At 42.8% G+C, this 15,028-nt stretch overlaps 1 protein-coding gene across 7 annotated transcripts in view; it reads right to left on the minus strand.

Annotated features, from left to right (window-relative positions):
- The window catches only part of GIGYF2 (GRB10 interacting GYF protein 2), a 146,987-nt gene extending 139,196 nt beyond the window's left edge, over positions 1-7,791 (minus strand). For 5 of the 7 annotated variants that reach the window (XM_060624170.3, XM_078450773.2, XM_060624166.3 and 2 more), the window contains exons 1-2: positions 7,677-7,791; positions 2,554-2,619 (exon numbers count right to left, since the gene is read on the minus strand). The gene's annotated coding sequence lies outside the window, so the exon portion shown is untranslated. Of the gene's footprint in view, positions 1-2,553; positions 2,620-4,218; positions 4,290-7,676 lie in introns of all 7 variants that reach the window. The other 2 variants (XM_060624167.3, XM_060624168.3) reach the window with 2 other exon arrangements.
- Positions 7,792-15,028: the final 7,237 nt, after the last annotated feature.

Here is a 15,028-nt window from a genome sequence, read left to right on the forward strand (position 1 = left end):
AGTACCAAGCCAGTACCTCTGCCAATTCCTGCCAGGATCTGCAACCAAAGAACCAATACTGAAGAGACTAGAGTTCCCAAGACTTCCTCCAGGCCCAGGACAATTTGAATAAAAGGAGCTTTGTTCCCAAAGAACATACTGGCCACAATATCACTGTAAGAAGAAATGCTATTACTGTCATTCTCCCCACTGTTTCTGAACAATATGTAAACATTTCTATTTTCCTCCCTTTTGGTAAAGAAGAACAAAATTAGGAATCAATGAACTATTCTAGGAAAAATCACAAGGCCATAAACATTACGTCATTTGATAATCTCACCACAAGCCAATGTTTTCCAGAAAGGGAACCCCAGAGCCTGTGAAGTTTTACACAGATTATGTGGAAATCTTTTTAAAACCTCACAAAGCCTTAACTCAGTACGCCTGAATATACCTCACCTCAAAATTCAGATTAAAGAGAACATACAATATGAGAGAGGGCTATTCTACCTTAAAAATGAATTCAGTAAGGGGTGTCTGGGTGGCTCAACTGATTAAGTGCCCAACTTCAGCAACAGGTCATGATCTCACAGTCTGTGGCTTCGAGCCCCGCATCAGGCTCCATGCTGACAGCTCAGACCCTGGAGCTGCTTCAGATTCTGTGTCTGCCTCTCTCTCTGTCCCTCCCCTGCTCACACTCTGTCTCTGTCTCTCCTTCTCTCTCTCAAAAATGAATAAACATTAAAAAAATTTTTTTTTAATAAATTCAGCTAAGAAAAAAAAAAAGAATTCAGCTGCAATCTGCTAAAGTAAACCTTGTCTGAAAAAAAGCATCAGAGGAAGTCACATCTGTGGCCTGTCATTGAATACATCACTCTACAACAGATGACTTTTATTAGTAATCCCTAGGCTCTGCATTAAAAATCTTGGTATACAAGGGGCACCAGGCTGGCTCAGTCAGTAGAGCATGTGACTCTTGATCTTGGGGTTCTAAGTTCAAGCCCCATGTTGGATGTAGAGATTACGTAAAAATAAAATCTTTAAAAAAATAATCTCAATATACTAAGAATATTTAAGCAATAAAAAATTACTTAAGTAATCAGATATCACCAAATACATACAAGCTATAAACAAAAATTAAAATTGTTTTTCTTCAGTATTACCTAATAATTCTAGAATACAAGATGTTAATACAAAAGTTTATATATACTGTCTAACTGATCCTTTCCCAACAGTGAAAATTCCTGCTACCACTCAAATAATGTGAATATATGTTCACATGTAGAAGTTCCACCCTTCATATTCTCCATGGCTTCCTAATACTCAAGTGTTGCTTAACACTGTAAAAAGTACCCAGAAATTAAAAGTAATCAATGAAAAATAAATAACCAATGATTTTTCCACAAACCAAGTCTCTCATTTGCTAACCTTTACCACAGACACTCCTCTGAACCTTCTAAACCAAGAACTTTTGTTAAAATGCCACGGAGGGGGGCCGACCTGGTGGCTCAGTCGGTTATGTGTCTGACTCTTGATTTTGGCTCAGGTCATGACAAGCTCCACTGTCAGCAAGGAATCTACTTGGGATTTTCTCTCTGCCTCTCCCCCATGCACATGCCCGTACGCTCTCTCTCAAAATAAACAAACAAACAAACAAAAACAAAAAACACTGCACTATGAAGTTCAAACAAGGATGCTTGGTGAAACCTACCGGGCCTCACTGACCAGTAGATAAACCTATATTTTAATTCTTCAGGACATATAAACTGAAACTGCCAAGCTACCTATAAGAAATTTTTCTATGAAAGGAAAATGTTCAGAAGCTTCTGCAGGTTTCTGCCTAGAAGAGCCAACACTACACCTTCTCTGAGACCTGCCCCCACTCTTAAAGTGGAATCTTTCAATTATGTTTGCACTTCTAGACTACAGTCCTATGGCCCTACTAATTAGACCAATAATGGAGAACTGGACAAACTTCAACCAATCAAATTTCCCCTCCCAGGAATTTAAAATGTAGACAATGAGCTAGTAACAGCTGCAGTGACACTAGAATTTAAGTTCATATGTGGCACCAGGAATGAAAGTGGTGATTTTCTTCCATGTGTTTTTAAAGCAGGAAAGGCCAGACTGTGAAAAGACAACTAAAGCAGGATAAAAAGAGACAAGAGAGGACACTGACAGCCAGCAGGGAGGGAAGTGCTATCTGTACTGCCTTAGCTCCCGAACGCTTCCCAGTTTCTGGTTCGTGTCCTTCATGAAAGCCAACTGCTCCCAGGTTCTTTAAGTATCTCCTTACTTCTGCTCCCAAAGAATTCCTCTTCCTATTTCACACCATCAGAAAATCATGACAACAGTTTAAGACACAAATTCACAATAGGAACAGTGTAGAAAGGGTATGATTATTCTTGTGGTTCATAAGGAATCTGAGCAGTAGCTAAGAAGTTGTTTCTATCACTATCTATAACTTCAGGAGGGGAAAAAAAAAAAAAAAAGGCAAAAAAACCCTGAAACCTTTAAAGCAAAAATCATCTGTTTGCCTAAGTCCTCAGCTCTGTGCTTCCCTTCAACACTCACCTGTTCAAAAGTTCTGCTGGTTCACAGCAGGAGGTGCAAGCAGACTTTGTTCAGGTCCTTTTAACACTGTAAATAACAAAAGTATTAAAGTAATTGACCCAACAATCAATCTCTTAGGAAACTTTTAAAAACATAATCTCTTATAATGAATAGTTTTACAGGAAATGGTTCCAAACCTGGTTAAAATATTAGAATCATCTTGGGATTCTCTCCCTGTCTCTTAGAAACTAGCTTAGAAACTAACTTCCATTTTCCTAACATTTAAAGAGTTTCTCAGTAGCTCTGGAGGGGGACTAAAAAAATACATATATTTAACAGAAGTTCTAAGTGATTCTGATAAAGACAAATGAGCACCAATACAGGGTTTAGGAAAGTGATTACTTGGGGCTTTCATTCAAACTACATTGCAGGGATGTGATACCAATTTTTAAACGTATCTGATAGAAAAATGACAGCCACCAACACAGCAATACAGTATGTATCCTATGCAAATAATCAGTGAGCCCAAGAAATATAACCACTGCCAAAATGCCCAAGGAGCAAAACTCCAGGTGTGCTTTCAGTTGCAAAATCACAACCTTCATTTAATGCTCTCAATGAGACAGCATCTTAAAAATCCACAGGATGGTGACATCTCAACTGACTAGGAGTAGACTGAATGAAACACAACAGCTTCAAGTGGTTTCTTAGCTAAAATCAAATAATGCTTTGAATGCTGTTATGTGTCAAAAAAACAATAATTGCAAATTAAAGTTGATTTTATTAACATCAAAAAAGTAACTTGGGAAAGCGACTTCTGCCTTTTGACCTTAATTTTGCAAAAACATAGCCGTGTTATTTTAATACCCAAAAGGTCATTCAACTTTATGCACTGCAGTCTAGTTTAGTTTTATAAGGGCATGCAAAACGAAAAGAGGGGACAACTAGGTAATAAAGTCTTCTCTGGGCCTAACTCAAAAAAACAAGCTCTAAAGTATCTCTTATTGCAAGTATAATTAAGTTCAAGTCCTCTGTAGTTAATGAAACTCTGCAGTTAACAAGAAAATATAAAATCGTATACTTTAATTGCTTGAAGTAGGTAGGTACATAATACTTTGAAAATATTTTTATAAAACTAATTGTAACCACTTAAGGGAGTATTCTTTCCTTTTTCAAACCTCCCCCTATTCCTCCCCCTCAACTTCACACAAAATTATGGGCAATTCGGGGCGCCTGGCTGGCTCAGTCAGTACAATTTGATCTCAGGGTTGTGAGTTCAAGCCCCACATTAGGTGTAGAGCTTACTTAAAAAAAAAAATTTTTTTTTTAAATTACCAGCAATTCAACAAAAGTATCATTTTGCATTCCCATATAATTAATCTACTGTATTTCTCAGTCATCTGAGAGCATAAAAAAACAAAACAAAAAAAAGCCAATTGGGTTAAGAAATACTAGGATTCCAACTATCAGTAAGCCTTCCTATGGAGTAAAAATCTACTTATATATTTAAAAATATGTAACTTTTCAGGGCATTAAAAATGAATGGAAATCCTAGAACTTTATTACCATAAAAATCCTAGCAGAGGGTGAATAGGGAAAAAAGGCTTGGGTTCAGAGTTTTACAATGATGACCAAATGATGTTAAGGCAATTCAAATTGCTGAAGGAAAATGGACATTTAACTTGCCTCTAAGATACCCGGATTAACACCAACAGAGGCTTGTAGATTCAACCTAATGAGACTGGTCCCACTACAATCTATAAGAAATAGAATAAAACAGAAAGTACTGAAAATTTAATCAGCAGGGGATAATGGAGAACTGCAAATGAAGTCAGTCTTTGAAAATGGCACAAATCAAAGATCCTTTAGAATGGCAAGGGTAAAAGGGTCAGCAATAATCTTTTCACCCAAAAGGTTCTCCCAGACAGCAATCTCTATCAGTAGTGTCATCTCCCAGTGTGAAAGTCAACAAAAAGAGAACAGACATACGGAGTATTAAAATGCAGAGTCATGAGAACAAATGAGATGATATGACATCAAAGACATAATATGAAAATGTCATTTCAAAAATTCAACAAAAGAACAAGAGGGGAAAAATTCGTTAAAACACCACCTCATCACTATCACTGCTATGTCTCCTTTTAGCCAAGGAGCTCCACTCACACCCTGAAGTTGTAAATTCCTCTCTTCTCATGAGCTTCAGGCAAGCTATGACAAATTATTTTTCATATATGCAACTCAACTCACCAGCAAAGGCACTTCAAAACCAAAATATTAAATTCCTCAGGTGAATTAAATGCAAGAAGACATTTATGAAAGCTCAGTAATAAGCATATGGAGATAAGCTAGAAGGAAATCAGAAAAAAAATTTTTTTCCAAAGAAAAAAGCCTATGAAGTATCAAATCAATTGGTGAACTTGTCAGCTAGTCTGAAAGGCAAAAGGGGAAAAATAAAACACTCGGCACAAAAAGTTCTACACATGTAAAATGCTATAAAAGACATACAAACAAACTAGGGGAAGAGACCCTGAGGAATCTAAAACTAGGATGGACAGAACAGAGATAATTAAGAATTCTTAATTCTTACCAATCAGATTAAGAATAACATAAATTAATATGCTGATTCTACCATTCTCCCAGGTTATATTTCTTAATGATGTGTCTAAACCTCACAGGAAATTAATTTCCCTACATTTTCAAATATCCGTAAGTGTTCCAAAGATCCCCTCCCTCGAAAGCAATTCCAGATCTTTTAGGCGGTCTATCATCCATCTCATTTAAACACTTTTAAGAAAGATTTTTCAAGACAATTTCCTGAAATATGTTACATGAGCATCCTGGATTTTTCCAAACTCGGGTGGGGCGTGTGTCATACACAGAGGGAAGGGGGTCTGGGCATACTGGCCCCAATTTCCAGAATCTGGTCTCCCCTTGCAACAGTCACAAGAGATGTGGAAAAAATTTCTAAGTCACTGAATAACCCCTCTTGGCACCAATGAGCAGGGTACACATTTTCCACTAGCCTCCGTCTTCTTGGGTCCCTCTGGCTAAACTAGCCTCCATACTTTTCCCAACACCTGACCTGCACCCACTTCAGCCTTTGCCTCGGTATCCCTGCCCTGGCTCGCCTAGCCTGGAGCATTCCTTCTCCAGACAGCTACGGGAATTGCTCCACCTACGTCAGGTCCTTCCTCAAACATGAGCTTCTCCGTGCAGCCTTCTCAGGGCACACAATTTATTTTTTATTTATTAATTTTTTTTCAATATATGAAATTTATTGTCAAATCGGTTTCCATACAACACCCAGTTCAGGGCACACAATTTAAAATTAACCCCTAAATCTCGGTCATCCGATTTCTGCCTCATTTTTTTTTCCCCGCATCATGTACCACAACACGATGTGTTTTACCTGAGTTTTTATTTGTGTGTCTAGAAATGAGCTCCCCAGAGAAGGGATTTTTGGTCTGTTTTGGCCCCAGCACCAAACAGTGCAGTAGAGTCTCAATCTTTGTCGAATGAATGAATGCGTGAATGAAGGAAGGGAAGCACGTAGTCCCTTCCGCCTTCTCAGTCGCAAAATCCTGAAATGCTTCGTCAAGTACAGAAAAGGTGTAGAGCCCTTTCTTTGCCAATGAATCAGTGCCATTACCAGGGTTTTCCTTGGTGTCAAATGTAAAGGAACAAGTGTGTGACATCTCTCCAGATACATGCCACTTTGAAGGTTTTTTCCCAGCATCCTCTACTGATGTCAACATGTGATGTAACAGAAAAGTACATATTCCATCTAGTCTGAGCACTCCAAAACCTGCTACGCTAATGAGTAAGACACAGGAAATCATCAATGAGTGAGAGAACACATTTGTGATCTAACCGAAATGGACAAACTCCGTAAGGTCAGGGCTGCAAATATCAGACGGGTGGAAGTTAACGTACAGAAAGGGCTGGTATGGGAAAAAAAGAAAAAAAAAAAAAAAAAAAAAAAACTGTTTTAAATCTAAGAAGCGATTCGATTCTAAAAAGGAAATACTACGGAAGGACAAAATATCTTCCCTGCACACCACACCGGGAATCAAAACTGCCTATAATCCGAGACGCACAACACGGGATGAAAGGCTGTTCACAGCTTCCGGCCCCATCCTCAATTTCTTCTAAGTGTAATTGGAATACTCACCTTCCTTTACAGAGAAAACTAGGTGTGCTTACGTGCTTTGACTTTCAGGGAAAGGAAAAAAACAAAACAAAACAAAACAAAACAAAACGCAGTGCCATATAAATGCGAAGCAACGTTGTTGCTTCCCAAACAGGCTCGTGCAACCTGCTTCTTTCATAGACCATTCTGTGGCCGGAAGTACCAATCTGATTTAGGCTTCAGCCACAAAACTCAAGTATTCCAAGTGCTTCGTGGGAAACTGCTGACACTGAAAAGACTAATACCCATCTCCATCTGACAAGAGTGTTCAGGTCCCAAAGCTGCCTCGGGCTCGACTTTCCCAACCTCCGTCCCAGGTTCAGATCATGGCTCCACCTTGCCTCAGGCCTGGTCCAGACCCGTCCTCTCGCCACGGAAGGAGTCTCCACAGTGCAGATGCTCGGTGAGGAAGGCAAAGGCGCACCTCCCGGAGGCCAGGTGTGGGGAGGAGGGCCGGCAGGAGCAGCTGTCTGGCCGAGGCAGCTGTTACCCCGAGCACCCCAGCCTGGGCGGGTGGCTGGCCCGGGGAGCAGGTAGCAGAAGGCGAACCCTCTGGCCCTGAACAAATCGGCCTGACACTGCCCACCCCACCACCCTCTTCCCTTCCTCGGCTCCCCCCCCCCACCCCCCGCGATGCCACCGGGCCCCGGAGGTGGGGGCTCCCCGGCTCGGCGGTCGAGACGCGCCCGGGCCCGGCGTGCCGCCTCGCGGGGTAGGAGGCTCCCTCCGGCCCAGCACCTGACCTGTCCCCTCCCCTGACGCCCTAGCCGGCCGTGGCCGCTGCCGGGGCGGCCTGTGGGTTGTCCATGCGGCTGGGCCGGGTCGGACCGGAGCGGCGGGGACGCGACCGCGGGCAGGAGTCCCGGGCGGCTCCATGGAAGGGGGTGATGGGAGACAGCGGAGTCGGGGCGCGGAGCGGAGCTGGGCAGGGGAGTGAGACGGAGTCGCTGGTTACCTGCGGTCCGGGACAGGGAGTCTCTCAGAATCCAAGTCAGTCTTCAGCCTCAACAACACAAGATGGCCGACACGTCGCCACGCACGTCACGTGACAGCGCGCTCCTTCCGCCACGCCCCTTGCTCCTCCCCCGCCCCGCCTCACCTCCCTTACCCGCTGATCCAGCCTCCCACGACGTCCTTCTTTTCCGCTGCCTCCCGCCCCTCTTCCCCGAACACGCCCCTGCCCGAGCCCCGGATGTCAGGCTGGAAGAGGGCGGGGCCGCGGCAAGGCGCAGGCGCCTGCGGGTCCCTGGGATGGGGCTCCCTGCCTGCCCTTGAGTTGAGTAGAGTTGGTGTTCAGAGTTGGACCCCGGCCAGGCGCTGTGTGACTCACCGTCCTATGCACCCAATCCAGAGCCAGTTCGCAGTTGAAAAAGCTCTTCATCATTTACGAGCTGATTTTCAACACTAGAACTTTTCCACAGCTTTTTAACCCAGCATTTTCCTGCCCGTTTGCCATCCTGTAGAAAACGGGGAAACGACAAAAGCCGAAATTCAAAGCAGTTTCTCTACTTGTTAACGGTTCTGGTAGAACTGGGAATTCATTCTAGAGTGTTGAAATGTGACAGCTCAGAAGGACTAGAGAGCTTGGACCCCCTTCTGGTGCGTCAAGGGCTATAACCCTTTTGCCAAAAAATCTACCATCTGGGGGCTGCCAAATAAAATACAGGACGCCCAGAAATATTGGGGATATATTTACACTAAAGAGTTACTTGTTTTTAAAAGATCGGATTTAACTGGGTGCCCTGTATTTTTAAAAAAAAAAAAAAAATTTTTTTTAATGTTTTTATTTATTTTTGAGAAAGAGAGAGACAGAGCATGAGCAGGGGAGGGGCAGAGAGAGACGGAGACACAGAATCCAAAGCAGGCTCCAGGCTCTGAGCCGTCAGCACAGAGCCCGACGTGGGACTTGAACTCACGGACTATGAGATCATGACCTGAGCCGAAGTCAGACGCTTAACCAACTGAGCCACCCAGGCGCCCCTGGGTGCCCTGTATTTTTATTGCTCTGACAACTCAACCCTTCTCAGGTCATCCTATTCTTTCTTGTACATCCAAGCTTTTTTTTTTTTTTTTTTTTTTAACAGGGTCCTTCTGAACAGCTTTTTAATTTTTTTTTTAATGTTTATTTTTGAGAGAGAGGGGAACGGGGGATCCGAAGTAGGCTCGGCACTGACAGCAGAGAACCTGATGTGGGGCTTGAACTCAAGAACCACGAGCTCATGCCCTGAGTGGAAGTCCCACAATTCGCTGACTGAGCCACCCTTAACAGTGTTTTAAAATACTCAAATGTTGGAGCCCATTGCTGGTTCAGATGGTGGAGCATGTGACTCTTGATCTCAGGGTTGTGAGTTCAAGCTCCATGTTGGGCATTTAGCCTTTTAAAAAGTAAAAAATAAGGCGCCTGAGTGTTTGAGTTTGGCTCGTCATGATCTTGATCTTGGGGTCCAAGAGTTAGCCCGGCATCCAGCTCTGTGCTGACAGCTCAGAGCCTGGAGCCTGCTTTAGATTCTGTTATCTCCCTCTCTCTGCCCCTCCCCCACTCATGCTGGCTCTCTCTCAAAAATTAATAAGTATTTTTTTAAAAAGTAAAAAATAAAATACTTGAATGTCTTCCAACTCAAAAGTTAATGGTAAAAACTACAATTCCACCTCTCTACCTCTCTGTTTCAAGGCCAAACTGCACATAAGAGTTGTTTATACTCACTTTCCCAATTTCCATACCTGGCAAGCAAGCAATTGTCAACCACTCCAATGTGGCTTCTATTCTGACTCATCCACCTAATGCTTGTCCTTAGACACCTCAACCTACAGGTTGGTAAGTGGAGTTTTTCAGTCCCAATCTTGATTTAGTGCTTTTCCATCTTCAATATGATTGACCACTCCCTATTTTCTGCAATACTTTATTGCCTTGATCTTTATGTCCTTGCTGCTCAAAGTGTGGTCAATGAACCAGCAACAATAGCATCACTTGGAAGCTTGTTAGAAATGCAGAATCTCAGGGGCATGTGGGTGGCTCCGTTGGTTTAACACCCAACTCTTGATTTCAGCTCAGGTCTTGATCTCAGAGCTGTGATTTCAAGCCCCTTGTTGGGCTTGAAAACAAAACAAAGCAAACATGCAAAATCTCAAATGGGCCCTTCACAATTCCATGCTGTTGAACTCTAGACCCTTTATAATCCGCATTGTCCCCCTCCCCCTCCTCTTTCCCCTGAATTTATTGCTCCGGATATGCCCATGTTTGAGGGTCCTCAAATATGCCACTCTGTTTTAGCCTTTGCCCATTCTGTTCCTTCTTGTTACAATGTCATTCCCAACACTTACCCCACTTCCGCCAACCTGTGTAACTCCTGCTCATCTTTAAAAGCCTAATCATATGTTAGTGCCTCTGTGAAGCTTTTTTTAATCTCCTCCCTTAGACCAAAGATCTTATCCCTTGAACTGTTATTTTTAAGAAAAAAGGTAATACTATGTTTGTTATATGCTAACCACTTCATTAAGTGCTTCACTTTCATTCTCTCTCGTAATCCTGGTGAGAGCACTTTGAAGCACTAAGAAAACCAACCAGGCACCTGAAAGATCTGCTTACTTTCTCCTAATCTCAGCCAGGACTTTGTAGCCCAGGCTGACTGACTGCTGAGCCCATGTCCCTAACTGCCATTCTGAGCTGTGTCATCTGCACCTGTAATTTTATAGAGAGATAATATAGATCATGTATGTAATTGATCTAGAGACTATATAATTTAAATATATGTAATTAAGGTATAATTAATATATATTAAAATTTAGCATTTTTAGCGGTCGTTCTGCAACTTTTGACAAATGCATACGCAGGTGTGTTCAATACCACTAAAATTAAAGTACAAAATAGTCCCATTATGCACTAGAGTTCTCTCAACAACCCTTTGTAGTTAGCACTAACCTCCACTCTTGGCCCCTGAAACAACTGTTATGTTTTCTGTCCTTATAGTTTTGTCTTATAACATCATATAAATAAAACCATAGAGTGTGGAACCTTTTGCAGCTGGCTTCTTTCACTTAGTATAATGTACTTGAAATTTGTCCATATACCGTTGCATGTTTAAATACTTCCCTCTCCTTCTCCTCCTTCCCCTCCTCTTGCCCTCTCCTCCCCCTCCCTTCCCCTTCTTCCTCCTCCTCGTCCTCCTCCTCTTCTTCTCCTTCTTCTTCTCTCATTCATGAGTAGTACTTAATTGTATGTATTTGCTCATCCATTTCCCAACTGAGGGACATTTGGATTCTTTCCAGTTTGGGGATATTATTAATAAAGCTATTATGAATATTCACAAGCAGTTATTTGTGTGAATACAGGTTTTAATTTCACTTGGGTAAATACCTCAAAGTGGGATTGGTGGCTATGTGGTGTTTTTAACTTTATCAGAAATTGTGAAACTGTTTTTCAGAGTGCCTTAGCCACATTTTTAGCTCCAAAGTGTAGGCTTCCAGAGAGCAGGAACCAAATCTAAGAGAAGAGAAGGAGGAGGAAAAGGAGGAAGAAAGAAGTATTTGACTTTGCACCCTCAGCAGCTGGCATTGTCCTGTCACAGGGTAGAAACTAAGTAAATATCTAATCAATTCTTGATCATCTCCTTCTCAGGAGGGGTGCCTTCAGTGTCTCCAAATGTTTCATTAAATAGTGGTTTTAAAGTTACAACAGTAGACTGATGCCTACTCTAGGGAGGGATAATAACAAAGTTTCACCTTTATTGTATCATTGATAGAAACAGAGAAGTTGATAATAATAGATCACAAGTGGGGGAGGAGGGATTAAGGAGTTTAGCCAGAAACAATCCTTGCCACCACCCTTTCCGTAGAGGTAGAGACTAATTCCCCTTCCCTGGGGCCCTTGTAACTGATAGAACATGGCAGAAGTGAAAGAAGTGATTTCCAATGCAAGGGTTATAGAGCTTCCACCTTATTTGCTAAAACAGTCTCTTTTGAAGCAAGAGCTGCCTGATGGTAAATGCAAGGGCTCTGAGGCCGCCATTCTGTGAGGAAACCCAGACTGCAGGGAGAGGCCCATGTAGCTGCCTCCAGCAACAGCCCCAGCTAAAATTTTGGGGGTCTGAGCTACAGATCTGAGAATCATCCATACAAAGAAGATCTTTGAAATCGTGGAGAATCACCCACACCCAGCAATTGCAGAAGGGGAAAGTATGAAGGTAGGCTCTTGGGAAGAAAACGCATGGTTGGCAGGCAGAGACAAGCGACAGATAGGACCAGGTTAGAAGCAGGAGCCAGTCTCAGAACAGAGGCAGGAAGAAATTGATTGGCAATTCCAAATCTACAGAATTGCCAAGGAGTCTGGGGCTGGGGATCCTGCCGTTGAATTGGTGACTGGAATTGTGTACAGAGCAGGAAGAACAGAGGGTTAGGCAAGAGTAGGTGACAAGGAAGGAAGGAGGCATGGGACGCCTGGGTGGCTTAGTCGGTTAAATGGCCGACTTTGGCTGAGGTTATGATCTCAGAGCTCATGGGTTCAAACCCTGCATTGGGCTCTGTGCTTTGCAAACTCTGCATTGGGCCTGCTTGGGATTCTGTGTCTCCCTCTCCCTCTGCCCCTCCCCCACTCATGCTCTGTCAAAAATAAATAAACATTAAAAAAAAATTTATTTTTTAAGGAAGGAGGTAGAAGCTTGAAAGCAGATGAAAAGGGCACATGGATTTGTTAGTGAAGAGGGACCCTCTTCGTTAGATGGGACCCTAACTAAAAGTGTAGCCTACACAACTGAAAACCAAAGAGAAAACACAAGTAAGAGAGTGGGGGAAGATACCGAGCCAGAGAGCTGAGCAAAGCCATCAAGGAAAGGCTGCTCAGATGATAACTATGGAAACAGATCCATTTTTATGTTTGAAAACATTTTTTATTATAAAAGTACTTGCATATTTTAAATTCTATTCTCATTTCTAACCTTCAGATGTATACCAAGAAAATTAAATCATAAAAAACTATCTTGGAATATAACAAATGTATTCTTGTACATAAATGTCCCACAATGGGTCCCAAATTTTTATTTTTCTCCTGGGTTCGTTTTTTTTAGATTTAATTTTTTAAAGTTTATTTAATTATTTTGTTCTTTTTCTTTTTAATGTTTACTTATTTATTTTGGGAGAGAGTGCGTGAGCGGGAGAGGGACAGAGAAAGAGAGACAGAGAATCTCAAGCAGGCTTCCCACTGTCAGCATAAAACCCGACAAGGGGCTCAAACTCATGAACTGTAAGATCATGACCTGAGCTGAAACCAAAAGTCGGATGGGATGCTTAACCAACTGACCCACCCAGATACCCCTCTTTATTTATTTTGAGAGAGAGAGAGAGAGAGAAGCACAGAGGAGGGGCAGAGAGAGGGGGAGAGAGAAAATCTCAAACAGGCTCCACACTTAGCATGGGGCCCGATACAGGTCTCCATCTCACAACGTTGAGATCATGACCTGAGCTGAAATCAAGAATTGGTCATTTAACTGACTGAGAGCCACCCAGATGCCCTTAAAGATTTTATTCTTTTTTTCCTTTTTTTCTTTTAAGTTTATTTATTTATTTTGAGAGAGACAGAGACAGCGTGAATGGGGGAGGGGCAGAGAGAGAGGAAGAGAGAGATTCCCAAGCAGGCTCTGAACTGTCAGCACAGAACCCAATGCAGGGCTTGAACTCACAAAACCATGACAAGATCATGATCTAAGTGGAAACCAAAAGTCAGACACTCAACCAACTGAGCTACCCAGGCACCCCAAAGATTTTATTTTTAAGTAATCTCTATACCCGACATGGGGCTCGAACTTACAACCCTGAGATCAAGAGTCACATGTTCTACTGACTGAGGCAGCCACGGGTCCCTCTCCTGAGTCTTTTGCACATTTAGGATTTTATACTGCAGCTATCCCAAATGGTTCCCACGTGTATGTCCCTTCTCATTTTCATGGTGGTCAGACCTCCCCTCTCTTTTTTATTAATTGTTGTTAAAAATAGTAGTAAAGCGGGATGCCTAGGCGGCTCAGTCAGTTAAGCGTCTGACTTTGGCTCAGGTCATGATCTCACAGTTTGTGAATTCGAGCCCCACTTGGGGCTCTGTGCTGTTGGTGCAGAGACCACTCCAGATCCTCTCCCTCCCTCTCTGCCCCTCCCCATCTTGTGTTCTCTCCCTCAAAAATAAAGAAACACTTTTAAAAAATAGTAGTAAAGTAATACACGTTTATGGTGTTTACATTTTTAGAATGCAAAAACATATAAAGGAAAAAATTTAAATCCCCCTCCAAGACCTACCCAGGACGCTCGGGTTCTCCCCCACTCAGGTAACGCACTGTTGACAGTTTCTTGTATGGTTTTCCCCAAAATGCCGTACGCATAAACAAGCATGATGCACATCCTCACCTTCAGCACCACGAAGTGCTGGGGATACAATGGTTGCCCCCAAATCCGCTTGGTCTCTGACCTCTTGCACCTCAGTCTACATGGGCAGAGCCATGATTTTGCATCTCTCACGTAAAACAAACAAAACACCTCAGAATTACTATGTATGCTGCTCTACCCCTGACCTTTTCCCAAGAAACAATGTCTTGCTGTCCTCCGCATTCTTTAAGTGATTGCTTAGCAGCCTTCATTTACGTCTTTGAACCGTAATATACTTGATCGATTCCCTGCTGATAGCCTGTTTCCAGTATTTTTGCTATTAACAAGCAATGCAGTAATGAGTATCCCTCTAAATATAACCTGGTTCGCACTTATGTTTTCCTATAGGGTAAATTCTCAGAAGTAAAATGCCTGGATCAAATTCATGAGGTCTCTGAAATGGACATCCGCCACTCGTTCACAACTATTCTGCATCTGCAATGCTTTCCCATGTTTGGGAGAAACAAAAATCTTAGGGAGAGGCAGAGCTTGCCTCTTTTACAGAAGACAAACTAACCCTTCCTACCCTCAACATGTGGGCATATGACTGGGCTCGGCCTCAGACTCTGGATTTGGATTAAGAACCTGAAGAAAACGGGACACCCCAAAGTTCTGGTCAGCCAGGGCAGAGGCACATGCCTGCCTGGTTCTCATGATGGGTTTTTAACACTAGTCTCAGCCACCTGGCCTCCAGCTGGTTTCTTTTCTCAGCCTCATCCCCTAGCCCTGCTAGTGATCATGTGAGCATCTCAGTGACTTTCAATCAGCATCTCTTCTGCTTAAATCAGGCCTGCTTAGGGGTGCCTGGGTGGCTCAGTGGGCTAAGTATCTGACTACAGCTCAGGTCACGATCTCACGGTTTGTGAGTTTGAGCCCCGTGTCGGGCTCTGTACTGACAGCTCG

Source organism: Panthera onca, chromosome C1, assembly GCF_046562875.1.
Source record: "Panthera onca isolate mPanOnc1 chromosome C1, mPanOnc1 haplotype 2, whole genome shotgun sequence".
NCBI classification, from domain to species: domain Eukaryota; kingdom Metazoa; phylum Chordata; class Mammalia; order Carnivora; family Felidae; genus Panthera; species Panthera onca.